The sequence below is a fragment of the Nipponia nippon genome, unplaced genomic scaffold (assembly GCF_047370975.1).
Source record: "Nipponia nippon isolate SJK-2023a ecotype South Korea unplaced genomic scaffold, ASM4737097v1 scaffold_18, whole genome shotgun sequence".
NCBI lineage: Eukaryota > Metazoa > Chordata > Aves > Pelecaniformes > Threskiornithidae > Nipponia > Nipponia nippon.
In genome coordinates this window covers 704,307-731,481 of record NW_028262334.1, presented here as the reverse complement: position 1 = coordinate 731,481, position 27,175 = coordinate 704,307, and the positions used below count along the sequence as shown (strand labels likewise).

Here is a 27,175-nt window from a genome sequence, read left to right as displayed (position 1 = left end):
CTAAAGCAGGACAGTGATGCAGGCTTCAGAGCTGCTCCCACAGCACGTGCATCGCTCCTCTCGTTTCACAGACATGCTGCACCACGAGCCACATCCAGCCATCTGCTCCAGACCGACTGCTGATGAACCAGAGGAGAAAGATAAGCGATCCTCTGCCACAGTGCCTACAGAAAACTTCTGCGGCTCAGTAAATAAAAGGCGATTCTAAATATTATTTTTGGTAGGGATTTTCGTATGAAAAAGTAAAACACCATAAATCAGGCACAATGCTACAATCAGCACATACTTGTGAATAAATGCATCCTGTAGTACATTTCAGCATAAATTATAGCCATTTGATTTAGGCTTTTCTGCACAAAGCCATATTATTTAAATTCAGCCAGAATTGAGTCCACTCACATTGCTACACATTTATAAAACATATTCATGATTATTGTCATAAACCCCTGAGAACTGGCTGTTGAGTTATTTTGCCACATCATCATCTATAGTAAACAAGACTTATTTTACATTTCTCTTTTCTTTCCTGACAATCTGCTACAAAACGCTCTGCAGAATTAATGCTGAAGTTACAACCAGATTTTCTCCAGCAAGTGTGAAATAGTACCTATCCAGTATAGTAAATGCAAACGTGTGCACAGCTTGACGCTTTCAGCTCTGCTGCAAGACCCTGTGCGAGGTTCCCCATGCCTGCTCCCTCCCTCCCTCTCCCTTTCTCTCAAAAGAAAAATCAGCTGGTACAAGCACAAAGACCTGAAGGCTTGGAGGAAAGGAGGGGAGCCCTCCCTTACTGACAGGTAGTTCTCCAGGCAAAAAGGGATTTATCTGTGAGATTAAGAAGGGCAACTGGGAACTAAAAGAGAAAAGTCAGGATTCTACATGGCCAAAGTCTCAGTTTCCTGGGACTCTCTGTCAGGGTGGTGAGTCCCGCTGGGGGCTGGCTCTCACAGTCTCTGCAATAATTTGCAATTATTCTCAGCAGGACCCTGCTTCACCCCGGCAAGCAAGTCTCTCATTGCGTGAGTCAGCGCAGCCACCCGCGCTGTTCGGGGAGCAGATCAGCCGGTGCCACCAGCCGGTGCGCCTCGGGCACCCACCGCGGGAGTCCCAATTCCTGAGCCTGAGCACCTGCCAACGTAAGGGAGCAACCCCGGGGGGCAGGCTGGCTGATCTGCTGAGCACTCTGATCTCCCACCTCAAAAGGGCAGATGATGGGCTTCAGGAGAGAAAAACCAAACGAAAAGGTGAGGTTATGATGGGGTGTGTTTCAGCGCAAGATTTCAGGGGAGGTGTCTCAGTGGTGTGAAATGGCACCCTGTAATGGTGGCACCGGCAGCGTTGCCATGTCCTGCCTGCCACCCATGGTTAAAGCAGCGACGACCCCCAGCGCACATCTGCCCGACAGGCTGCCCCTCCACTCGATGGGCAGCTATGGGCATCCAGCCTGGAGATGAAGGGCTGGGATTAGAGCATCAATTGGTTTCTTTTGGTACCAAAACACATTTACTCTAGATGCAGAGTTTTTGACTCGTGAATCACTTTTTGTTCTCCATGCAGAACCCATGGTCTCTTCAGTAGAAATGGTAGAGACAGGAGTGAAACACAAAGTGCACTGCAGTTTTAAAATTTTCTGAGTTGATCAGAGAAAGCCATGGAGTATCTGGCCTGAATAATAAAAACTCCCACAATTATAAAACTGTCCGGTGCCACTTTTCCCCACCACCGTGACAGCAGTGTTCCTCTACTGGCCTGAGAGGATCAGTCACTTGCTGGCTTGCTTGTCTAACTAAATTAACATTTTATATTTCTCCTCTAGTTTGCAAACTTTTAAAAAATTAATCCCATCATTTCAACAAGTGTAACAACTAAATTATCATCTTTACATGATTAAAGTCTCTGCTGCATCTTTTCTTGGCAAACATTACATGCACATAATTTTACTAAATGTAATAAACCAACCATAGAACTATTAATTTTAGCATGGTATTCATAACAATTAGAAACGCATGAACCTTAAAATGATAAAAACTGAAATGAATACCAAAATAGCATGAAACACAAGAATGCAGCTCCTCAAACGAGGGAAATGGATATTATTGTGTGGTGTCACAATATCCATTTCAAAAGACAAACCAAGCACCACCCGCAATGCTGCCCTGCTCACTGGGGCAGGCTCAGGCTGTCCTCTGCTCCCTGGGAGGAATCCAGCAGTGCCCAGGTTGGGGCATCATCCCTGTCCCTGCCACCCCCGGGCTCCCCAGCTCTGGCAGACCCCACTGCTCAGCCCTGCCTGCTGTTTGCCAGCAGCAATGAGAGAAAACTGGCTTTCCCCAGAGCCTGGCACGACGGCGGGACCGGCACCAGCAGTGTGGTGCTCCCCAGACCAGCTCAACCAGCAGGGTGGATGGGTTGCAGCAACGAGCGTGTCAGTCCTCAGACTGGGGGTCTTGGGGGCTTTGCTCCGAAACTGTCCCTGCTTTAGAACCACCATGAGAAACCCTGCTTCTCCCTGCAGGTGGGCTGGGAGCTCGCAGGGAGCTCTAGCTCTCCTTGCATCGGGGGGGCTGCCTTTCCCCGCAGCCCCCACCTGCAGTGCCAGTTCACCCCAACTCTGCGAGCTGCCAGCCTCGCTGCTTCCAAAGACCTGGAAATTATTCTTCTTAATTCAAAGAATCACATGAGTGAGAAACTTCACAGTTTTCTTTTCTTTTCTTTTACTCACTTTCAGCAGCTGAACTCTTTTTTCAAAAAAAAAAAAGAAAAAGAAAAGGAAAAAAACTAGACATTAAGTATTTGATCAAAAGCCAAAAACAACCTTTGGTATCAAGGCATTCTTGAGCTGCTTTGTTTATAGATACCAAAATACACACACCATCCCACACTGCTGTAACCACTTAGAGCATAAAACACTTCCATAAAGAGCAGCCCGTTGTTACAAATCACACACTGCTGCACTTCCGAGGTAATAAACACCCAGGAGCGAGCGGCCAGGCTGGAGCAGGGCTTTCTGTGGGATGGCACGGGAAAAGCCACTGCCACAGGGACAGCAAGGGCTGAGCCCAGCCCTACTGCTCACCGGCTTGCTCTGCTCGGAGTGTCCTAGTTTAGAGAATTCCTGACGGACTGGACATTTCTGCATTTCCTTTCCCATTATCGCTGATTGCCAAAATATTTGTGCAGTGATGGAATTTGCCTGCCAGAACTAGAGCAGGAGGAGGGAGCTTTGCTTTCGTCTGACCTCAAGTCATGAGAGGTTCTGGGTCCCCAGCTTGAACTACTGGAGCTCAGCTCTGGCAGGAGCCCAGAGCTCCTCATGAGAAGAGCCCAGCTGGGCTCTGCCTCCCCAGCACCCGGGAGGGGACGGCAGGAGGGCTCCTGTCTCCTCCGGGACAGAGGGAGCCGACTGAAGCCACCAGAATGTTTCCACTTTGCCTGAGCGCACTAGGAAACTTTTGGAGAGAGACTATTTTAGCAAAATATGCTAAGTGCCTCCAGATCGATGCCTGTGAGTAGGAAAAATCAAATAGCTTTGCCATCGTAAACAGCAGAAGGATGGCAAACAGAGGAGTCCAGTGAGCAGTGGGACAAACAGGAAAGACTTGGAAATTTCCAGGGTATTGTTTGAAACTCAAGACAGAACATTCTGATCTACTTTTACTGTTTTGATGTTACATTTCATGTTTTAAAACACTCTGTGCCTTTAGAGCAACACTGCAAAGACGTCAAAAGAATTCAAATACACCAACTGCTCTTTATTTGGCTCTCCTTAGTTATTTCTGATTAGCAACATTTTCATCAGAATGGGAATGAGACATTTAAAGACAGATGCACGATGCCACTTTGCTTGTTACAGGGCCTGCATGAAGGACAGGGGAGTTTTCCTCCTCTCACAGAAGGTACAGCAGCTTCCAGCTGTGGCTTCACATCGCAGCAGGGCACCGCACCCCAGGTCGGAGGCAGGTGCCCCAAAGCATGGCAGCAACACGCTGGGACATAACGTTTTGTTTATGAGAACAAGCATGAACTTCCCAACTGAATGGTGACTCATTTTCCATAGAAAGGGCATGAAACAGATCAGCTGTCGCTGGCTTGCGGGATGCTAGGAAGAAGAGACGCAACATGCCTGCTGCCTTCTTACCGAAGGGGGTTCAAAGGTACAAGTGCACTTTTCAAGGCGTGCAGGCAATGGACTGCTGGGAGACCGCCGGCAGCCCCCCAGCAGTCGCTCCCAGGATCACGCATAAAATCTTGTCCACAACAGGCCGTTTCCAGTGCCATCGCTCCTGCACAGAGGTCTGTGTTCCTTCCCCACCAGGCACACGGCTCGGCTGGTCCCTTGGCCCCAGCACGGCTTTGAGCTGCCCTCCGAGGGCTTTAGATCTGAGGACACCGTGGGTCATGGCTCTGTTGCAAACATGTGTCCTGGACACTTGTGATGATTTTGGCAACAGAAATGGCCTAAATATTTGTTCAAGAGTAGTGAGTGTCTTTGTCTCTCAGGCACAGAGAGACTTTTCTTCTGCGTCTGCTTAGCCATTTATACTTCTTTGTTGCTGCCAGTTGGAAGCTGCAGTTTGCAAACCAGGCCCTCCCAGAGCAGAATGAATTTTAATTCAGGCAGAGGAGTGTGTTGCCGAGCCCAAGCCCTCAGATTCAGTTTTACAGTATAGGCTTACTGCTCTCTCCCCCAATGTACCTTGATGGCAAGGTAGGTTCACACTTTGACCTCAGCTCGAGCCTGTGCTCTCCAGAGCCTCCCGGTGCGGGGAGCCATCGCTGTCCTTCGCAAGCGGACACTCTGCTCCCCCTCCGAGGAACAAAGCCATTCCTCTGCACTGACGACTGCTGCAGAGCGCTCCTGGCATTTCAGCTGAGCAACTTCCATGCTTCCAGCATTTTGAGTGCATAATATAAGCTTCAGTCCTGGCTCAAATTTTAAGTAAATGAGCATTTCACTGTGACAAACAGTTAAGGGAGGCAGATCAGATTTGTTCATCTATCTAGTCAGATAGTCATAGTATTTGAAAGTATTATTATGCTCCCAGGAACATGCCACCAAGCTTAGGAGAAAGGTGGGAGAGTGCAAAACTGCTCTAATATGGTCACTGCACATGTTCCACATACTCAGGCTGGAGAACAGGATGCTGGAAAGACAGGGGTGGCAGATCAGAGCATCTTACAAGGCATCTCATCACAACTGGCTTTACCCAGCTTCCCTATACAGGGCGGAAAAAACCCCAGGCTTTTCAAAAAGACGGACGCAGCCCCAAAGACGACATCCCACCAACGACCAGTCAACGCTCTCCCTTTAAATGACGTGCTGTCAATGGATGAGCTTCTCCTGCAGCCGGCTCGGGCAGAGAGGGCAGCGGGAGGCTGGAGCTGGGCAGGACATAACAATTATTTGTATATTCTATGCTCTGGAGAGTTTTACTTTTTATTGTCTAACCCTTCAAACAGATATCAGAGCTGTCAAAATATAAAATCTCCTGACGATAAAAATACTTCGCAGAGGAGGTCCTGAGGCATTCCTGTGCAAAACACCCTGGGAGTTGCAGCGGGCTGAGGGTCAGACCTGTCCCCGGTCCCTCCCCGGAGCTGCACTGAACAATTAGTCTCAAGTGAAAATCAACCACAGAAGTTCAGATTTTTTTTTCCTTCCACTTCCACAGATCACCTTCTGCTCTGAACATGGAAACCATATGGCAGACAGGTCCTATCCCCTGCCAAGAAATTCCTGCTTGATGAGATCCCTGTAGCTATCACTGAGGCTACATGGGCTTCCAGCAAGGGAGTTCACTTTCTGCTTCAAACTCTCCAAGCAACCCGGGGAGGAAGAGCAGGGTCCGAGGTGCCAGAATTTGTGCTGTAGCTGTTGCCTGTTGAGAGTAATTGCCCTCAGAGGGAATATTGTCATGCCTAGATCTTCCTCTCTGGTCTTCCAGCTGATGAAGGCTGTGAAGCTAGCCCTCCTCCACGCTGCTGCAGACAACAAGGGAATCCTCGGATGGAGGCAGGGATCTGGTTTGAGACCCTCTTCTCCATTCAAAAGGCATGGGTGGAAGGCATGGAGAGTGCTTCCCCCTGCACTAGGGAGCTCACACTGCACAAGGCAAATGTTTTACCCATGCACGTGGTCCAGGCTTTGGCAATACTGAGAATTTTGCCTTCTCTGACTGGCAAACAAGTCACACGAGTGGCCATAAATTCCAAAATTCAACCACATGTTGGGAAGCCTCATCTAAATACTGTACAAATCCATAGAATAGCCAAAGACAGGGAGGGATGATTGCAAGAGGTGGGAAAGTATGTAACAAACGCCCCAGAGTCAAGTTTGGTCAGGGCACGGCACCCACACAGCCAGACTTTATATGGAGACCGAAGCCTGCAATGCCAGCACTGCCAACTTCAGTTCCTCCTCTGGTACAAAAACCATTTCTCCTGCTGGGTTTTCTCCTGAAACAAGTGCTGATGTGGGAAGGAGTGATGTGGATGGAGTGATCGTTGGCTTGAGTGATTGCCTTGTGAAAAGGATGGGGTCTGATGCATGGAGAGGCTGGTATCAGGGGATCAGTGTCTCTGCACAGGGTACCGGTTCTTATCTACATCTGTGTCTTGTTTGCGGGGTGTTGGTGATGTGCATCCATTTGTCAGCAAGAAAGGATTTGCAAATACAAGTGCTGGCAAGAAGGAATCATGAATGAAAGCGATAACAAATGAATACACGGCCTCTCCTCAGACACATCCTCAGCCTGAACCCGGGTCCTGCCTTGCTACCAACAGCTCGGGCTGCCGGCACCAGCAAGAGTAGAGCCCTGCCTTGGGGAAGCATGGCAAGACTCACGTAGCCAGGAGCCTGCAGGAAAGGGGGCTGCCTTGGAACTGAGAAACCAAAGGCACAGACGCCCCGGGAGGCAGGGGGACCCAGCAGCCAGAAATGGGTACGGGGAGTCCCGTGGGAGCCTGCAGCTGCAGCCACAGCCTGCCTCCACAGCCAGACTGGAGGAGGGTTGCTCATTCTGAAGCCCCCCAGTTTGCGAGGGATTCCCACAAGATCAGATACCAGTTCCCAGCTCCAGTTCCTGTGGGGACACCCAGCACACTGAAACAAGCAGCAATACCCCCTGAGAGCAAAGGCAGAGGGGAGCAGCGCCTGGCCCCCCCAGCAGCAATACCAGGGTCTGGCCCAAGGCCCCACCAATGGCAACTGGCACCAGCACAGAGTTGGGGCAGTACCCCAGCACTGCTGAGCCCCTGCCTGTGCCCCTGGCCGCTGCCTCTCTGGTGTCACCGCTGCCTGCACTGGGAGGCAGCCCTGCAGCAAGTGCCCACAGGCAGCAGCTGGTGTTACCCCCACATCTTTCGGTGACGCAGCTTTGTGGGAGCACCCAATTCCCGGGGGTTGGGGATCCCCACCTCACCTTCTGGGGGTCTTACCTTGCATTTAGCTCCTTGGGGATGCATAGCTTTGGCTTGTGACCATTGAACCAGGAGATTCACAGCGCTGCCCTCACTGCTTACAACAATCCCAATCTCCGTGTCATCTGCAGATGTTACCAACAAAGGTTTTTATCATCACTGTTGTTAAATCACACATTAAATCATGTCAGAATGCTCCTTGGGAATGCTGCAGGAAGCGACACTGCCATTAATGACGATACTTTGAAATCTGTCATTAAGCCAATTTTTAATCCACATAATATGTGCTATTAGCTACAGGTTGCCTGGGCAAAATGTCAAACACCTTCAAAAAATTTAAATACACAGCACCAACTGCATTACACTTCCTAACCAAGCCCACAATTTGATCATACTGGACTATTCATATGTTTTTCCCCATCAAGATCTACCCGTCCCTGCTTTGCAGAGTACTGTCAGATCAGCAAGGGAATATATGCGTGATGTTTGGCTATTGTTGTAATTAACTGTTTGTTCCTGCAAGGAACTCTGAGTTTCTGTTCCCGGGCTGCCCTCTGCTTTCCCGAGCAGACGGGATCTCCCCCGGAGCATGGGACTTGCTCACTCCATGCGTCCCCCTCCCGCACATCACAGTGTGCCAGCCATGGCTGTAAAGCAATTGCGTAAAATAGCCCCAGAGCAGTTAACAGCAGGGAAAACTTGCCAGCAGCCAGGTCCTAAATAAAATACATAGAACCACAGTGAGCCTTGCACTAACCTGGTGAGTGTGCTATAAAATCCCACTTATTAGTTGATCATAGGAGATCAATAGTCTTCCCAAATGCCTGTGGCTTTTGGCCAGCTGAGGCAGCAGCTGCCCACGGCTGCCAGGTCAGAGATCGCGGGACACCTCGGGCAGCACCAAGCCCAGGAGCAAGGGCAAAGACTGGGCAAATGCTGGGCAAACCCTCCCAGTGTGCCAGGGAGATGCTGCACGACTGCAGCAAGCAACCCAGAAACACAAGACATGCGGGGGACCCCGTGGCATGAAGGCAGCAGGCTCTGAGCAGCAGACAGCACTTTGCACTCATAAACCCCCAGATTTAGTGGTCTTGTTACTTACTCACAGGTTTAACACTGCCCTAGCCATTTTGCCTTCCCAGAGTCCCGCTCTACTACTTCACCCAGTGCAAATGAGGTTAACAGTATGGATGGAGAACTATTTCAAGAACATAACCTTTGTAGAAACTATGGGGCTGGATGAAACCCTGTTCATCTCGCCCCAAGCTCCCCACCAGCAGCATCACTGCCAGTGGTCCCAGGGGAGGCCAGGACCTGTGCAGAGGGGATCAGCTCTTTACCCCAAATTCCCAAGGCTCTTCTCTGTCCTGAAGATGCAATTATTCACTCTGCCAAAACTCCTGTTTTTATTTGCACTGATACCTCTAGTACAGCTTTCCCTGTTTCTTATGAAGGCATATCTTTCTCTCCCCTTTCCCCCAGCACAGGGTGGGTAAGTGCTGGGGTGTTGCTGGCTGTCCAGGAGCATCAAAGGACTGCTCCATGCTGACGTACAGGGAGCCAGCAATCGTCACATGTTAATTACCATTACACCAAACACCGACTCTGTCAGCTGGGGATGGCTGCAGGTCCTGGGAATGGGGGTGTCCCTGCATTCTCCACTTCAGGGGGAAAAGGTGAAATTTTGCATCATACAAGTGACTTGCATTTTAACAGGAGGAATCGGCTTTTCTTCCAGAATTTCCCACATACATTTGCTGTGATTTGCCAGGGTCTAAGCTGTCACCTTTCTAGCCTCCAGCATGACACCCGCTTGTTTTCCCTGCCCTGCCTCAGGCAGCACTGTGACCCCCGGTCCCATTTAGTTGCTCTCCTCAACGGCTTCTGCTCGTCCATGGTGCAGAGACTAAACTGCGCCTGGCTGGTGCTATCGGCAGAGGGTCTGTGCCACCTCCTGCCTCCCCTCCCTCACCCAGCTGAGGCTACACCGTCATCATACTGGTTTTTGGGGGGTGCCTGCGCTGGGGGCAGGGCTGGGCTGCAGTTGCACCCGCCTGCGCTGGCACGGGCCTGCGGCAGCTCCCGGGGGTCCCACACGGTGGCTGTGGTGCAGGGCACAGCCTCCCTCCCCATCCTGGCTCTCCCCGAGGGGGCCGGCAGGACCACATTTGCTGAAGAGCTGGGAAGAAAATCAATGAATGCTGTGCAGTCAAAACAGATTCTGGCAGAGCCTGCGCCATCCTGAAGTGAATATTACTTGGGACTAAATTGTTTTCCTTATCTAGCAGTTTGTCCTAAGGAGCTGGACTTAGCCTCCCAGCGAACCCAATAAGTCTTTCGGTTTGACTGGAAACTCCACATTTTTCCTTTTTAGAAAAATGTCACAGACATTCCTCCGTTTCATTACTCTCTGCTGCTTCTCCTTTCCCTCCTATTAAAGCTCCAGCAAGGGGAGGCTGAGCCGAGCGCCAGCCCGGAGCTGGACACAGGCCCAGACTGTCTGGACGTGGCTCAACAGTGGAAAGACCTATTGTTTTGCTTGGCAGGCTACTGGTATTTTTCCTTATGCCCAGAAAGGCTGCACCATTTTACAGCCCGTGACCTGGGGAGGGGGAGGAAGAGCCAGATTTGCGTCCCACCCTTTTCCCCTCCAGTAATCTCAGTCCGTGGAGGCACCGCACACCCTCCTGCCGGGCAGGGAGCATCATCCTGAAAATTAACTCCTATATCCACAGCAGCAGTTCTCCCTCCTCCCAGGTATCCTGTACCCCTCACTGGGGTTTATCATGTGGCCGGGATCTGATCCTGAACATAACCCCAGGGAGTGGGTCACCTCCCTGGCTCCAGAGCAGCCTCCCCAAGCCCTTCCCATGCTCGCGGGGCTGCCCCGGCCCCCTGGGTGCCCCGGGGGATGGCTGGCACGTCCTGCTCCTGCCTGGACAGAAATCCCACCAGCGCGGCTCCCCCGATGCTATCTTGGTACTTCCAGCGCCAGGGTGAGCAGGAAGCACAGGGCTGTGGGAAAACTAAACAAGGAAGTTAGCCGAGGTTTCTCACACCACCAAGCAGGTTTGCTCCTTTCTCATTCAAAGTGCTGGGCACAAGTTCAGGTCAGGACTTGCCTTGTCACGAATTGTTTCTTCCAGACCTCGATACCATCAGCAGCTTCCACTGTCCTGCTCCTGCAGCATCCCCAGACTGAGCTGCAGCCCCACGCTGGGCTGGCTGCAGCAAGGCTCTCCTGAGCCCCGCATCTGTGTAAGAGACAAGGCTTGTCCCTAACTGTCACGCCACGGTGTGCCGCAGCACCCTTTCTCACTCGGTGTGTATCATGCATCAAAGTCTGGGGGATCTTTAGGCAGTTTCCATGACAAAACCAGCACATGAGCTCCTTCCCTCCTGACCACTTGAGCCAGCGCCATCAATCTGCTTGGCTGGTTGTGAGTGGCAGGAGTTGGGGGAAGCGATGATCCACATGCCATCGCCAGGATCGGCCTGAGCTGCAACACACCGCTGCCAGACAAGGCCCTGGCGTGGAGAGTGGCTCTGATCAAGCTCACCTTCTGGAGGCAGAGCCGGTTCCCACAGCACGCCAGGCTCTCGTGGCATGCAGCGCCTGGTCCTGTCAGGAGCAGAGCGGGGGCCCGTGGGCTGGCAGCTCCTAGACTGGCTGCATGCACTGGGCAGGAGAAGGAGAAGCCAAAGCCAGCCCTTGCACCACGAGGAGCAGCGGCGGTGCAGGGACTGCGACACAGCACTGCTGGCTCTTACTCCCTGCATTTGGTAGGGGAAGGAGCTGTAATCCCACATGTGCCAAGTCTGCCGATATCCTGAACCTGCCCCAGGAAAGCTTCTTCTGAGGCATCAGAACGGGGAAAACCTCAACATTTCATGAAGGCCTTGCTCCCCAGCCCTCTAAGACTCTCCCCACCCCAACCCCTGAATCGCCATTTACCTTCCTAAGACAGGAATCGCTGCAGTGCTTTAGAAAACTGTAAAATCCTGCACTTGAGCAGCCAATCATTTCACTGGGCCTGGGGGAGGTTTCCAGGCCTGCCCTTTTATCCATCAGCAGGGACAATGCTCAAAAAAGGAAAAAAGGAAGGAGTAAAGCAGAGGGCTCGTTTAGTTCATGCATCCCTCCAGCTTTTCACGTTAATTAATTCTCTTTCCTCCCAGGCCTCTGCTTGCCAAACACTTTGCACCACAAGCCAGGCTGTGCTGTGGCAGGCAGCACGGAAGGCAAAGCCCCATGAGCCCAAACTGCCACTTCCCTGCTGTTCTGCAGCATGCACTGGTAGCTGTTCACAAAATCTGGGTTTAAAGGTGAGCTGAAGAGCAAGTGCGAACCCAACCGAAGTCCCATGGTCCACACCGGTTCCTGCCTTGTCCTCAGTCCCATGCTCTCCCATGCCCTTGGCTTACACCATGTATCATGCCTGCCACGCAGCTTCTGCAGGGTGCCCAGCATGGCAGGGAGCATCGCACTGCCCGCTATGCTGGTGGGGGCTGCAGGCACAGAGGAGCCAACGGACCCGCGCAGAGGGAGGCTGGGTTTGGACCCTGCCCTGGAGAAGTCCATCTGTCCTCACCACCTACAGCCAGAGCCTGAGGAGATAAGACCACTCACCCAGCCACCTGAGGCACACCCACGTGCAGGGCAGTGGGGATGTGTCCGCTTCTCCCGGGCGTGCTCTCAGGAACAAGGCAGATGGCTGCAGCCCAGTCTCCATCCAGCGCAGGGTGCAAACTACCATGGCCAGAGCCAACAGCTGGCCGTGCCCAGGCTGTGTGACCACCAAGCGTGCACAGCATGGCAGGGAATCTGTGTTTCTCTGGTCCTCTCTGGTTTTTCAAGGACAGAGTGGGAGTAGGTAATCCAGACTAGGGGATGCCAGAGCAGTTGTGAGTACAAAGCTTATCTTGCAAGTGTTCTGTTTGATTTTATACTGGAAATCGTCCTAGAATCTAGCAAATGCAAACTAACTACAGCAGAACAGCACTGGCAGAGAGATCTGACTGCCTCAAGGCTTCAGCCGAGGGCTGATTCTGAATCCCCGTCTCTGGTTGCATCCAGCAATCACTCTGGTCCTTAGAAGCTGAATCTGAATGCCCCAGTCCTTGGGAAACTCTCTTGGGGAGCACTTTCCACCACACGAAGGCAAACGCGGCACGTCTTTGAAACCCGCCAAATATTTAGCAGGGTGATGACAACAAACACTAATTATTGCTCAGGCTCTGTGCTCCATCTACCACATTTATACAAGGTGCACAAAAAAACCCGAACAGTCTCAGACAGAGACTTCCATGACCACAGATATGGATGGAAAGGAAGGGAAGCTGAGCGACAAGGGGGCTAATCAGAAAGGAAATGGCCCTTGTAACTCAGCCAAGTCAAACTCTGATTGTCTCTTGGATTTAAAGTGCTGCTGAAGCAGGAAAGCTTTTTAAGAGCACATGCAGTAATTGTCTTGCAAATAGGACACTGCTGGGCTTTCCTCCTCAGCTTTGGAAAGGACATAGCAGGATGCAATACATGGCTGTCATCAAAGGTCACAGAGCGGTGATTTGGCACCCAGTAGAAAGCTCATCTGTCACCTCTGCTAACTGAGAGTCCCTGCCGGGTCTCCTGAAGTACCTGCATACAGTCCCCCGTGCCCCAGCAATGCACTCCAGGCAGGGCAGGACACCTCGGCGGGGCTGCATGTCAGTTCTCCAGGGTTGCATCTTCCCCAGTTTGCTTCTGTGGTCCTTTAAGAGGTGATTATTCATCTTTCCGGACTCTCCGTCACACCTCATGGCGGCAGGACTGCAAAGCTGCTCTTGGCATTTCCATCTGTATTATTGCTGGCCAGGAAACCAGCTTCCAGTCTGGCCCCTGCCCCTGCCTTTGACTCCTGAGAGTGGAGGCTCCTGCTGGGGACTGCTCCAGCTGTGGCAGAGAAAATACTTTGGAGGGATTGTTTTCTCAAACCTTTCTATTGCCAGTTATTTTGATAGCGTGAGCCATCCCTGCAACGGGGAGGGAGAGGCCTCCCTTCCCCTTCAAAGGATATCCATGCTTTGTCGGGAGGCTGCTGGGTGCCAAAGCAGACCTCATGGAAAGCAGGTCGAGGGCTGCTCCTCTAATCAGGGAGGTCCTTCCTGACTCCTTTTCAAAGCATTTTCCAAGGAAACTGGATGCATTGGCAGCAATCTGGATAACTTGCACAAGAAATTTCACTGGCTTCAGAGGCCAACAGCTCCGCAAGATGGAAGGTGTCGGACGTTTCTTGTCCTCATAGCAAATTCCCCTTAAATGATTCAGTTCCACCTACAAGGTACAGACAAGCCCAGAAGAGTTGAGGATGCTTTCAGCTGCAAGCCCCAAGTCTTTCATCACCATTGCAGGTGAATTATGCCTCCAAAGCCCCAGGACCTGGTGAGCTGCTCAGAGGACCCTGCTGCCCAACAAGCCCCAGGCCCAGGCAGCCCTCCTGGGCAAACAGGAGGCAGCACCTGGGAGGACTCGGGGATTGTCCTCATCTGTGCTCTCCTGGGTGGCCGTGGAGTTGAGCAAGCAGGGCTGTGCAGGAAGAGACACAGGGAGTCAGTCCAGGGCGATGACAGGCTTAAGTACTTTGAAACAGGGAAAGAAAAAGTCCCATGTTATATGCCAGGTTTCCAGCTCAAGCCTTTGCTGCAACTCTTGGTCTGCTCAGCACAGGCAGGAGTAAGAGGGGAGCTGGGGGTGGCTGCTGAGCACTCAGCCCCGGGGCCAGGGCACGTGCCATGCAGCCTGGGCAAGCCCAGAACCAGGAGCCCACCCCACTGTATCTCAGGGGTGCTTGTGCTCGGGGCCCCCTCCAAGGGGCCTGGGTGGTCTCCTCGTCCAGGTCACAGCATGGCACTTCTCCCCGCGGGAGCACCCTGCTCAGCACAGCCCGTGTTTCCACCACACCCTCCACCTCGCCTGGCTTGGAGGCCACGGGGTGTGCGCAGCGTCCTGCTGCCTTTACCCCAGCCCCGCAGGGACAGGAGGAAACCAGGCAGCTCCTGACCTGCCAGGCACCTGGAGCAGCCATCCTGCAAGCTCCCCTGTTCCCTGCCAAGTAAAGAGTTAAGGGGCTGGGAGGAGAGCATCGAGCCAAAACACGCCTAGCAGCACTGGAGGAGCTGAGCGTGACTAACCCTGCACAGCCGCTCGTAATGCGAGCCGGTACCGCATGCACCCCAACATGGGGGAAGGCGCCACCAGCACCCAGCCAGTGTGAACACGCTGATTCGGTGCAATTGCTTTAGAAATGGGATAAATAAGGAAGTGGCAGAGAAGCCAATGACACCAGGCATGAGTAAACCCCAGTCTCACAGACCAGCCAACTTCATTACTTTATTAATGGACGTCTCCATTACCTGCAAAACCCAAGTCCTCTGTTCATCACACCGAAGCAGAACCTCTCTCAGGAGCAAAGGATCTTTCCATATGGGCAGCCACAGGGTTTTTTTTTATCTGAGTGTTCTGGGAGGTCAGCTGTAGCTTTTAGAAAAATGACTAGCACAAAGAAATGCTGCAAGTATATTCATACGTACATGTAGGAAAACAAATGGTGATTTTCAACATCGAAGATCAAATAATATTCTGGTTACAGCTAATTACACACCCCACAAGTACATCAAAGGAAGTGGTGTTTTTCCAAGATCCTTTTTCCTTGATTTACAGTGTGCATTGGGATTTCACGCCTGCCTTTGTCATACACTGCATTATCTTCTTCGTCCCATTATTTAAAGGTATTCTGCACTGGGTGTGACTTCAGTGTCTGGGGAAAAACAATGACAAGGGTGAACTCAGCCACCTATGTGGCACCAACCGGAGGCCAGCCAGCTAATGGTTTTGAATGCTGATGTGAGATGTGCTTTCATAGGCTCCTAGAAATTTATGCCAGAAGGCATCAGTAGATCATACTGTCTCATTTCCAATATACCACAGGCTTTTCTGTTTTAACCAGTTTGCCCTGTATTGAGCCAAATAGCTTCTTTGGCCAAGACACCTTTCAGAGAAGCATTAATCTTGGTTTGAAGATGCCGGTTTGGAGCATCTGCCGCTTTCCTTGGACTTCCCTTCCAGCAGTTAATCCCCACCACTGTGGAAGTACTTACACCCTCCCATTAAATCAGCTCAATCTGCTTCATGATAACCTGAGCAGCCTGAGCTTTGTGAGCTGCACTGAAAGACATTTTTCCACAGCAGGTCCCCCAACCCAGGGGCATTTTCCCCCAGACTACGCTGTTTGGACTACAGGATGTCTCAGTCTTCCCAGCCAGCATGGCTTCAGGTGCACCCCAGAAGTAACGGGCCAGGGTCAATGTCAACAGAAAGGTCTCACTTATGGCAGGGAGTGCAAACCAGCCCCCAAAACTATGTTAGTCTCAGCCTCCAAGCCATCAGCAGACCTTGCCTGAGGCACCAGGGACCACACTTCCCTCTGTGGTTTTGGAAACTAGCATCAACCCTCAACTAAATGTGAGCAACAATAACAGAACAGCATTGGCCAGCATCAGGCATTACAAGACTCTGGGGCTGGAAAGGGCAACATGAGGGCATCGGATGAGTTTCCCATGTCGGTGTAAGCAGGAACACCACTGTGCACAACCTACTGTCCATTCCAGAGATGGGAAGACAGGCTGGTCAGAAAACCACACTCCTGCTCCCTTGTCTCCATCATCTGCCCTGCTCTTCCCGTACTCACAGGGCGCTGGCAGCCAGCTCCACAGTGCCCGCTCCGCTGCAGAGAGTCTGCCCTGCTCAGCCTCCCCATGCCAGCAGTCCACACCAGCACAGCCAAGCTTGCACAAACCAAAGGGCAAAGTGAGAGACAGCAAAAGATTCAGGCAGGACTGCGTGCTCATCACATAGTGTATTCCTAAGCTCACACACCACGTGGGTGGCGAGCAAAGGTTTGTGCAGCAGTCACACCACTTGCCCCTGCCCAGCTGCTGGGGACATCACAGGAGCCAGGGCAGGCGCCGGCAACTTTTGCCCAGCTCCTGCAGCCCCTGCTCGGCAGCTCACACACGGTCCCACAGGAAGGCTGAACTGATTGATTTAAAAGAATTACAAGGGCTCTGTGGAAATGATTTGTTACCAATTAAGGCGGAAGTCAATTAAGGCAATTGGTACAGGTTAAAGAAAAGATGGCCTAAGAAATTCCTAATTGACAGGAAAAAAAACTACAAAGAACAGCCTTCCAGAAGCACTGCATTAACCAAAGAGACTGAGGATGCTGTGAGGCTTCATGAGTTCAATGCATTTATGATCAGGAGGAATAGAGAACTCCAGAGGCTTGCTGTCCAGATGAATGGCTAAGAGAAGGACATTGCATATCATCACTTGACTCTCAACTGCTTTAATTTTCCTCTATTTCCATTTTCCCCCACTTATTGTGTCAGCTCTGTCTGGACGCTGACACTCACAGGTGAGTTTTCATGCACAAGCAACATATAACAGCACAGAACCTTTCACACCCACCCATCCAAACAAACAACATATGCCATTACAATTCCAGACACACATTTATATCCAGCTCAGGAAACCGCCGAACTAAAAATATGTGGAGGCTGGAAATATTCTCAGACATCAGTCACCTCTGCTTGCCCAGGTCCTGCTCTGCCTGGCATGGGCTTCTGGCCACTGCTCTCACCGGTCCTCCCTTGGGGAGGAGCATCAGCCCATGCTACCCAGACTGAGAGCCCTTCAGAGGAGCCAGAAGCTGCAGAGGCACCAGGCAATGCCACGGAACAAAGAGGTGAGGGCCAAAGAGTCAAAAAAGCAAATACGGAAAGGTAGAGGTAGTGCTGAGGAGAGACAACCTGACCACTCCCAGCAGAGCTGCAAGGAAGGGCTGGAGAGCCCACAGATGCTCCCAGCAATGGCAGGACCAGGGTGCCACAGATGCTCCCAGGATCAGACCTCTCTGGAGCTGGGGAGAGCAGCACAGCCACAGGGAGGACAGCAAAGTGGTCCACATGCCTGCAGGGCAACATTTCAAAGAAATCATTCTGTGGTGCTGGATGAGCTCGAGGTGCAACTCAGCCTTGGTCCTGGGGGAGAGGGTGGCAATGCTGTCCGTGAGTGACCAGGAGTACCCTGTCACCAGTGCCCCAGGGCTGGACAGCTGTCCCATCCACCCCCCTAGGAACAAGCTGCCCTTGTCCCACCAGGACGATGCCAGGCTTTGGCGACTGGCAGAAGCATATGTACCTTACCAACTGCTGTGTGAGCAGGTGGTTGCACCTTAACCTTCCCTATGATCTCTAAAAACCATCTGCTGAATACCTCCGTCATCACTTCTGGCCTCCACCACCTACCCCAAGGAGCTCCGCTCCCACAGGTGCCAGCACACACATCCATTACAGGATGCTGTGGTCCTTTGCAGGAATAACTCTGATGTGCTGCAGACTTCAGATGGGGCTAAATCACTTGCCTAGTATGAAGGATGCCTTCCTTGGTGACATTTTTAACACTGTTTTTAAGGAGCATATTGCCCAGCTGGAAATGAGAATCCATCAGGCAATAGCATATATCGTAGGTCCTGGTCAGTAAGTGGAAAGAATTGGGGTTTATGGCTCAATAAATCATAGAACTTTCAATTAGATGAGTAGCTTAATTACTCTGCTGGATTTAGCATCCTACCTCTTTTGTAAGATCGTATTCTTTTAATGGCAACACAGCAGTTACACAAGAGCCTGACAAATTATGCTTCATTCCCTTCTATTCAGCATCTGAACTAAAGCAGATGGGACACTACATCTTAAATTCATGAAATTACTCTTAACATACAACTTCCTTTGACTTTCTGTAGATTATTCAAAATAAATGGCATCCCATGAACACCCTCTTCCACTGGGCAGAAGATTTGCTTCACTTTCACGATTCTCTCTACACAGAAATGCACACTGAATAGAAATGCGATATGCACACGTTTACTAACAGGCATTGGCATGCTTTGATGGGACCAGACTTCTGATGCTGAGACTGCTGGTCACAGCAGCCACCAGAGATGCCCTGGCTGGCACAGGGAGAGCACATACGTGTCCCTGCCACCTCCCTTCAAGTCTTCTCCAAAGTCCAGGCCTCTCAGAGCAGGTGAACAGGGCATGCTGTGCGTGAGCTAAATCAAAAGGAAGGCTGTAAGAGATTATCCAGCTTCACCAAATACTGTCACCTGAAGCATGTCTGCTTGCAAGGAGTTCAGGGTACTTCCAGACCTAGTGTCACCACGTCAGAGTGATAAATGACATCACCCAAAATACAGCGCTAGGACACAGTGAGAAACAGCTAGCTTAAAAACATCTGAATGTCAGATTCGGCTGTTAAAGCATCGCTGAGTCCCTGTTCATCATCCAATACAGATGGCATGTGAGCCACACTGTGAGCTGGCAGGGATGGATGAAGACACACTTGACACTGCAGCCCCAAAGAAAGGAGGTCCTGGTCTCGCCCCTCTGAAGAGGGGGTGGCAGTTGCTGGCACCAGCACTGGGGTCACAGCAGAACGTGCCATCGCAGCCCCCAAGCACACCAGCCCGAGCAGCCTGCCAGCCAGCAACCCAGCTGCTCCTCTGAAGGCAGGTCTTCCTGAGAAGTCATCCAGGTTGGGTCCGTGCTTGGCTTTGAATGTGGTTGAGGAATGCAAATGCATCATGAGAGCAGACATGAGGCAACAAAGTGAAAGAGGAGCCACGTGAAATGTCCAGCAATTGCAGAGAGTCCAGAGCCCAAGGCTTGGGCAAGGCTGAAGGCACTCCAGATTGCAGAGAACTGGTCTGATTTCACTTATTTATCACACACCTCAATGCATGAAAACAAAGCTCTTGAAATAAAAAACCTAGTATCCAGTCAGGAGGAGAAAGTGTTCCCAGTAGCAATCCATCTTTTCCATTAGGAAGCATTTCTCTAGATCATGACTGCACGTACCAGAACAGCCAGGATGTCCCCTGACACCTCGTGTCCCTTACACTGCCTCTTGGGCTGCCAGGGGCTGACCACAGCATGTGTCCATACCTCTGTCCAGTGGCCATGGGAGGGCAGGGGTGGCCAGCGCAGTAGAGCACAGCCCAGCAGAGGTGACAGCATCGAGCCTCAGCAATGCAAGAGCAGCAACTCATGGGTCATCCCCAGCACCTGCAGCCACACAAGTCCGAGAACAGCATCTGCCACTCCCAACTGTCTGCAGCAAAACACCATGGTTTAGTTTCTAATCAACCTGAGCTTGCACTGTTCAAATCCTTAATAGGTTTACAATGAGGACCTCATTCTGAGCACGTTCCCCCATGCTATATAAAGATGATACCTCAGATCAGGCTGGAAGCATGTCTTTCTTGAGCAAGTCAGGGCCGGCAGCTGGCAGAAGGCTCTGCTGTGCCATAAGCAGCACACTGGCATTCCCCCTCCAGCACCCGTGGGGCAGAGTGGGTGAGGGGAAGGGACGAGCCGCCCATCACAGCACGGTGGAAAGCACCCGTGGCCTCTGCAGGGCAGCCTCCAGCTCACAGGGTCTCAGGGCTCCTTCCCTCTCTGCAACAGCATGAGCTCAGGCCTGCACTAGCCCAAATTGTCCCCCCACTGCCTCCAGGCTGCAGCCCTGCAGCCCCCGGGACCAGAGACACAGCCATGCACACCCAGCCAGACCCCACAGGGAGGACCACGCACACCGTCTTGGCTCCTGTGCCTCGTCCCGAGTCCCCCTCCCAGCAGGGCAGCTTGCAGCATCCATGCAGCATCTCCTGGCCAAAGAGCAGAAGCTGTGCAATTGTGCAGCCCTTGGTGTGAAGGGTCAAGTCATACTTAGCTGCTGCTGCTGCACAGTTGCAAACTCAGCTTAGGAACCCATACTGTAAGTAACACTGAGAATTTATAATTGCTTCCTGGATTTTAAGTGTGGCTGCAGAGATGTAACTAATACATTCATGTTTCAAACACCTGAAAGATCCCGCTACCAGTTTCTGGTTTAACTGACCCACCTCTTTCCAGTTAGGAACCAGTGCAGCACAAGCTACCTGCTGTGTAGCTGCTCTCAATAAAGATTAAATTTTGAACAACATCTTCTAGGGGGCTGAGCAGCTCCCAAGTCCTGTGATCACTGTGTCTCAGGGCTGGTTCCCGGTACTTCTGCCCATGGTGGGTGATCATCTCCCACCGTTATCCAGCACTCTTGTCATAGGATCAGGACACTTTACAAGGCATAAGTGGTGATATTGGAGATTTTGGAGAGATCAAACCTCACATAACTTTAGCATTCTTCCAAAAAGAAAGGAAAAAAAATCTCTGCAAAGTAGCTCTGCAAAGCTTACATCCAGCAGAGCACCAAAGATCAATGACATCCCCATGTCCAGAGGAAAGGAGAGCTGTGCTTCTGTCAAGGAATTTGCACATTTACAAATCGCCACAGTTAAGGGCCCCAAGGAGGAGAGGTACACACTGACATCCACAGCTCCCAGCAGCCCTCAAAAACATAGATGCATTTGGCTGAGGAGGTGTTTGCCAGCACACAAATTAATCATTTACATCCACATAAATATTGCTAAAGAGCTGGAGATAAACAAACACAGCTTTTGACACAAAATAGACCAGACGCTTCTCACCCAGTCCGAGTGCTGAAGGCCTGACAGGCAGCAAGTGGCAGCAGGACCCACCAGCAAAACCAGCCCAGCCCCGGCTCTGCCGGCTGAGCATACCACAGGCGAGAACTTCAGGAGAAAATCAGCAAGGTGTTTGGGGAAAAGACAGACTGTCGTAATCTTTCCGAAAGGATCTGCTGGCAGCTGTCCTGCTCAGCTTTTCGAAGCTATAAAATTTTACTAGGGGGAAAGCTCCTGACTGCTAGCAGAGTTTCCCTGTGTTAGGGCTGCAGAGAACACCCTGGGTGCGGGGAAGGGCTCTGCTGGCAAATGCTGCCCCCTCCTACTGCCCCTGCCTTCCCCTGCCCAGCGTCCTGGCCCTCTCCACGGACCCCCTGCCCCACAGCATTCCCTGCACGCCACTGCCCTGTTACAGCACGAGCTAATCTAACTGCTGAGCGGTGCCAGGGACATATTGCTAGCACAAACAAGGCTGCAAGGCCCCACTTGACTTTACATGCCCTGCTCTGGGGTGCTAGAACATGCAGAGCTCCGAGGGCTGGGCATGTGGCAAAGCAAACAGCAAGGGTAATCTCCAGAAGACCAGCAAGGAGTGCCTCTATGAGCATCCTGCAGGAACAAAGAGTGCCTGGACCTTGGTAACAGCAAGTGATAGTGAGCTGGAGGGATTTAAATCACCCTGATAATGCTGGCTGGCAGACATGCGCGCGGTGCCTAGAGGAGCTCTGCGCACAGTGCCTAGAGGAGCTCAGACCTTGCATCTGGGCGTCCAGAACCACCCGCGGTGCCTGAATGTCTTGACCTGTGGCTGTGACTCACCCCTCCACACCATCAGCCAAGAGGAGCAGCCCAGGAACATCTGTGGTGTGCACCAGTCTCAAGGGAAGCTTTGGCAATTGGTGCAAAATGCATCTTTACCTCATCTTCATTTCTGAAAAGTCCAGGTTTGAATTAAAGCAAGCCCTTCCCATATACGAAACAGACTATCTGATCCATTCAGAGTGACTCCCATCCTCTCTTCACTTTCTTCCCATTGCACCTCACGAGTTATAGATCTTTCACACTCATAAAAGATAATCACCCTTCATGGGTGAAGTAGCCTCTATTTATACCACAGCAGCAGCAGGATTGATAGACTGTGCAATTAAAACAGGAGCTGCAGAAGAAGGGTTGGGCACAATTCCTGTTAAAGGGAAAATTCACTATTTAGGTATTTTTATCCCTTGGGTAGGAGCCCAAGAGTCAAAGATTTAATGCCAAAGCTCATCCATGCCAGTTCAAGCATCAGCATGGCAGGAGGTTAGCACCGGTCCCACATTCCCACTGGGGTTTTGTCCCAGCACTGCTGATTCACCAGAAATGACCTGCCGTTGAGCAGAGCCCCAGGCCCACACAGGTCCCTTAGCCAGCAGGGTTCAGGATTTTCTTGCAAACACCCTGGGTTCCCCAGGGCTGCTCCCTGTGCCAAGAAAACCCGAGGCTTTCTGCCTCATTTCCCGCACACGTGGCCCCTGCCCAAATAGGGGCAGTTTTTGCACAGCAGCAGTACACTTCGCATGCAGCAAACATGTATGCGCGTGACAGCTGCTCCAGGTACTGCACCACGGTGCCCGTCTCGGAGCTGCAGCCACATCCCTGGGCTCCCAGCCGGGGCCCAGCAGGACCACAGGGGTGGCCGACACCCTTGCCTGGCCAGGGCCTCCCCAAAAGCCCTGGCCTGCTCCCACTGAGCCTCAGCTCCCCAGGGGCTCTCCACCGGGTACAGCGCCACAGGGGCTTTATTTACCTTGTTAATTTCTGAGGGAGGCGTTTTAATTGCTTTAAATTACTGCTGGAAAAACTGGAGTGGTCAACAATCAATCAGGCTGATTTACCACCCCGTGCCCACCCGCTGTGAGCCGGCAATCAGCTGCTGCCACAAGATCTATTATTGATGAACTTTGCAAGGCTGCTAATTAGCTGTGAGCACACATCCCCAGCATCGCTGCGACGGTGGAGCGGTGGTGGGTGCCCCTGCCCAGTGTCAGTCGTCGCTGCCCAGGACAGGGGACCCACATGGCACAGGCAGCGCCTGGGGGCACAGGGGGCAATCAGCCCCCACCCCGGTGCCATGGGGGCCATCCCACCCAGCCAGCCCCGACGGGCTGCCGCACAGGCCTGCACCAGCTCAGCCTCCCCAGGCCGGGCTCCCACAGGCAGCAAGCACTGCCTGGTGAACAGTATTTATCACTGCCATTATTAGATTACTTAAAAGAAATCTTCTTTTGAATGGGGCTATGAAGCAAAAAACTCCCTTTGTGCATTGGGCATTTATCTCCTATGCCATTAAGTGGAACAGCATTAGCGTTACCACAAACGCCTTAATTACTGCTGGTGCAAGTTGCTCCCAGGGCCAGGGGCGTGCAGGGGCACTGGGGGCTGCTCCATGCTCAGGCACCACACCAGCCCCTGGAGCATGTAGGGACAGCGGGCTAGGGGAGCAGAGCCAAGGGCTGACAGCTGCTCATGGGTCACTCAGATCTGGATCTCACCAGGGCGGGCCAAGATGCCTCCAGTGACCACAGGAGCATCTGGAGCATCCCTGGGGCCAGCAGCTGGTGGCAGGTCTGCCAGCAGGGCAGAGGGAGACACTGAGAAGCCAGCACAGCTTTCCTTCCCCTCCTGGGGCAGGGGGTACCCCATTTCTACAGGCAGCAAGGCACAGGCCAGCACAAGGAGGCTCCAGCACACCCCAGCCAGTGGGCGCTTCCCCAGCAAACCCTGGCCCCAGCTATGGGCCAACTCGTGAGAGGCAGGATGGTGGAGAAGGCTGCACCTTCCCCAAAATGAGGGGAAAATCTGTGGGGTGGAGTAAAGGTGCCTGAGGAGCAAAGTCTTCCAGTACAGACCTGTATTTAAATAAAAGCAGCGAAGGAAGGAGGTGGCATTGCAATTCTGTTCAGAAAACTGTAGTTTCCATCCCCTGCCAAGAGTGCCTCGTCGGCAATGGGCACCTGCATGCCAGTCATCCATCAGCCCACTGATCTCATCCTTGATTTTCATGGACACCTTTGATTTTTCATCATAAATTCTCCTTGTTCCTCACTGAAGACTGACAGGGATTTTAAGTACAGAATGAAATGAAGAATATTAAAGTGGCCGCTATTCTATTGTGCCTGTCAGCTGTTTCACTTTAAATGCCGTCCTTATTAATGATAACACCATAACACTTTAAGACCCTCAGCTAAGGCCTTCAAGGACGTTGATTAAACACAGCTTCCCATGGAAGACCCTCCCTTTTCCTTACATTTCCCCCCATTTTAAAGAGAAGGCAATGGAGGCACGAGGGTGCTGCTTATGCCATTCAAGGTCACTGCCCAAGCCGCTGCCAGGGCCGGGTGGGAGCGGGGCAGCCACCGGCTGCCCTTGGCCCTTGCCAGCTCCTCCTGCCGGGTGGCCCCAACACCAGTGACACTCAACAGCCACACTGGCCCAGCTCCCCACACACACCACTGCAGGCAAGGACAGGGCAGGAGCTTTTTGGTGTGGGTTACAGTGGGGCTGGGAAGGGAACTGGGAGGGATGTGACTGAGGCCAGGTAATTGCTCCTGAGCCGTGAGGAGGGTGAAAGGTGGTGTGGGGCCAGCCAGGGCTTTGCAGCACTGGCCACATGTTCCCCAGCCTGCAGGATGGGGCAGCACATCCCTCCCACCCCACCATGAGGACAGAAAGCTCCTCATCAGATGAGGTCTGACAGAAGCTCCTTGCCATGATCCCAGGAGCCTGAAGAGCGGGGCCAGCCCTTCGGGTGCCTGAGCAGAGTGGCAGCACCACCCATGGATGCCCAGGCACAGGGAACCCTGCCTGCAGCTCAGCAGGGCCAGACCAAAGCAGCCCCCATCCTTGCTGCCAGGGAGGCCAGGGGCATCAGCTCCCCTTCCATGCCACAGAGAAAGCTGCTTTATCATCCTCTCCTAGTCATAATCCCAAAGCACTCCTGGCCAGTGGCTCCCTCTTGCCCAGGGTGCTGCTCTGCGCCTCTTCCACAGGCATCCACACAGTACCTGTACCAGCCACTTCTCCCTGGCAAACCCGTCTGCAATTTTTTATCTCCAGATGTAAAGCAGCAGTACCCTGCAGCTCCTCCACTAACAGGTGATTAAAAGTGCATAAAGATTTACTCATTGCCCCTTCCTGATGTCAGTAAGCAACATGAAAAATAAATATTCCAAGCACTCAAATATTAAGACTCCAGATTCACAGAGGGAAATGACAACTCCAGGTTACAAGGCAGAGGTTTCCCGCCAGCTGCAGGAGGAGACTGCTAATTCTGCTTCACAACCACTCACTTCATGGTGCTGTGGCAGCTTTGATGCATTTTTCTCAGCAAAGTTGCTCCACCTGCAAGCAAGGCAGAGCTGCACCACGCAGGGGAGGGCTCCCAGCACAGGCCTGATGCCCCCAGCTACTCCAGCCACCCACCACCTGCACAGACGACATGGTCTATCAGGGCACAAACACCACTGGACTGAGCACACGGCTCCTTCCCAGGATGGGGCTGGACTTGGAGAGGTGCCCTCCCAGGGGAGGGGGTCTCTGATCTGGGTACAGGGGCTAAGAGGTTCCAGCCGCAGCCCCCAGACATGGCACCATGCCGGGACACCCCCACGAGCATGCTGGAGGTGGCCCAGGCTGCAGGCATGTTGTTCTGGGTGAAGCAGCTTGGATGGGTGAGAATGGCTCCGGTCTGCGCCTTTACAGGCAGGAGCATTGCGTTGCTGTTGTTCCAAGTTTGCGTAGCATTCCTGACCTGCCTCCAGTACCGCTTATCTCCGCTGTGCATCTCGCTCCGCTCAGGAAACAGCCACAGTCCCAAGAGAATTTGCTCACACTGCGTTTACACCTGAAAGATCAGTTGTTTATCCAAAGCTGTGCAAACTTTGTAGGCCTGGGAACAGGGCTGAAACCCTTATGCAACCACCCATCTGAGCCAGAAACAGCCCGACACCGGCTGACACCATCACTCCCAGCAGTCTAACACTTGCATGGTTTGGCCCAGAGCAAGGAGGGTGTAAAAACTGGAACAGAGCCAGGAGTAGGGCCATATGCTGAGCATCCCTGTGCCTCCAGAAAGGCACAGCCTTCTGGATGACGCTGAGGTGACACTTCTGTGCTCCCAGCACACATGCCTGCACAGTGGGAGACTCCTCAGAGGCTGGAGAAGGGGAATCCCACACTGACTGGCATCTCTAGCCCATGTCTAGGTCTCATGCTGCAGGAGGACCCCTCCTGTGCAGAACTGCCCCCTGCACCATCTCTACTCAAGAAGAATAAACTGCAGGAGCCCCAGGTTTGAGCTCTCTGTAAATCACTGCAGCTTCTGATGGACCAGCCGAGATGCTACTGCATCAGCTCTTCCAAATACAGAGCATGGTACAACCACAGCATTTGGTCTGTGTGCCACATGCAAGGAGGAAGATGTGACTACCCAATCCTTACTGCTGCCAGTGTTTCCAGCCTAAGAAAAATGCTGGTTTGTAGTCAGACACACTAAGATCACCCAAAGACACATCATCACTGCTTCCCTGGTCTCCTTGGCCAGGTGAGCCACTCCAACCAGAGTGGCAGGATACATCCCCCACAGCACCCAGAGCCAAAGGACCCCCTGCACTCCCACAGGGCAGAGGCAGGGAGCTGGGGGTGCAGAGCCCCCAGTGCGGCTCCTCATGCAGGGATCCCCCTTCACCAGCCACAGGCAGGGAGACCAGCACCCTCCCACAGCCAGGGCACAGCTCTGCATTCAGATCTGACCCTGGCTGTTCATCATTAGCCACCCAGCAGCATCAATGATACAAGCAACAACTGCACTAAACCCTAGCAGTTTATCATAACCACTATATTAACCTCCATGAAAATTACATTTTGATTTGTCTATTGATTTTTAAATTTTCAAATCAGCACAAACTCACTTCTTACCTGCTTCCTCCTTATCACTGCCACCAGCACTGCAGCAAAGCAGCCCCCAGCACCCCCAGCTCCCTGGGATTTGCCTTTCCCTTCCCTGGCTCCTACGTTATAAAAACACACCCCTGAAAGCAACACTGCACCATTTAGCACATTAGGGCTTCCTACTCCAGTAAGAACCCATTGGTTCCAGGGCA

At 52.3% G+C, this 27,175-nt stretch overlaps 1 long non-coding RNA gene across 2 annotated transcripts; it reads right to left on the bottom strand.

Moving 5' to 3' along the window:
* On the bottom strand, window positions 1–27,114 carry LOC148056048 (uncharacterized). 2 transcript variants are annotated; one of them, XR_015704085.1, is made up of 3 exons: window positions 26,991–27,114; window positions 7,438–7,544; window positions 1–119 (listed from the first exon to the last, which is right to left on the bottom strand). It is a non-coding gene; the product is annotated as an uncharacterized LOC148056048 (long non-coding RNA). The 2 variants fall into 2 exon arrangements; XR_015704086.1 differs by lacking the exon at window positions 1–119 and adding an exon at window positions 5,768–5,982.
* Window positions 27,115–27,175: the final 61 nt, after the last annotated feature.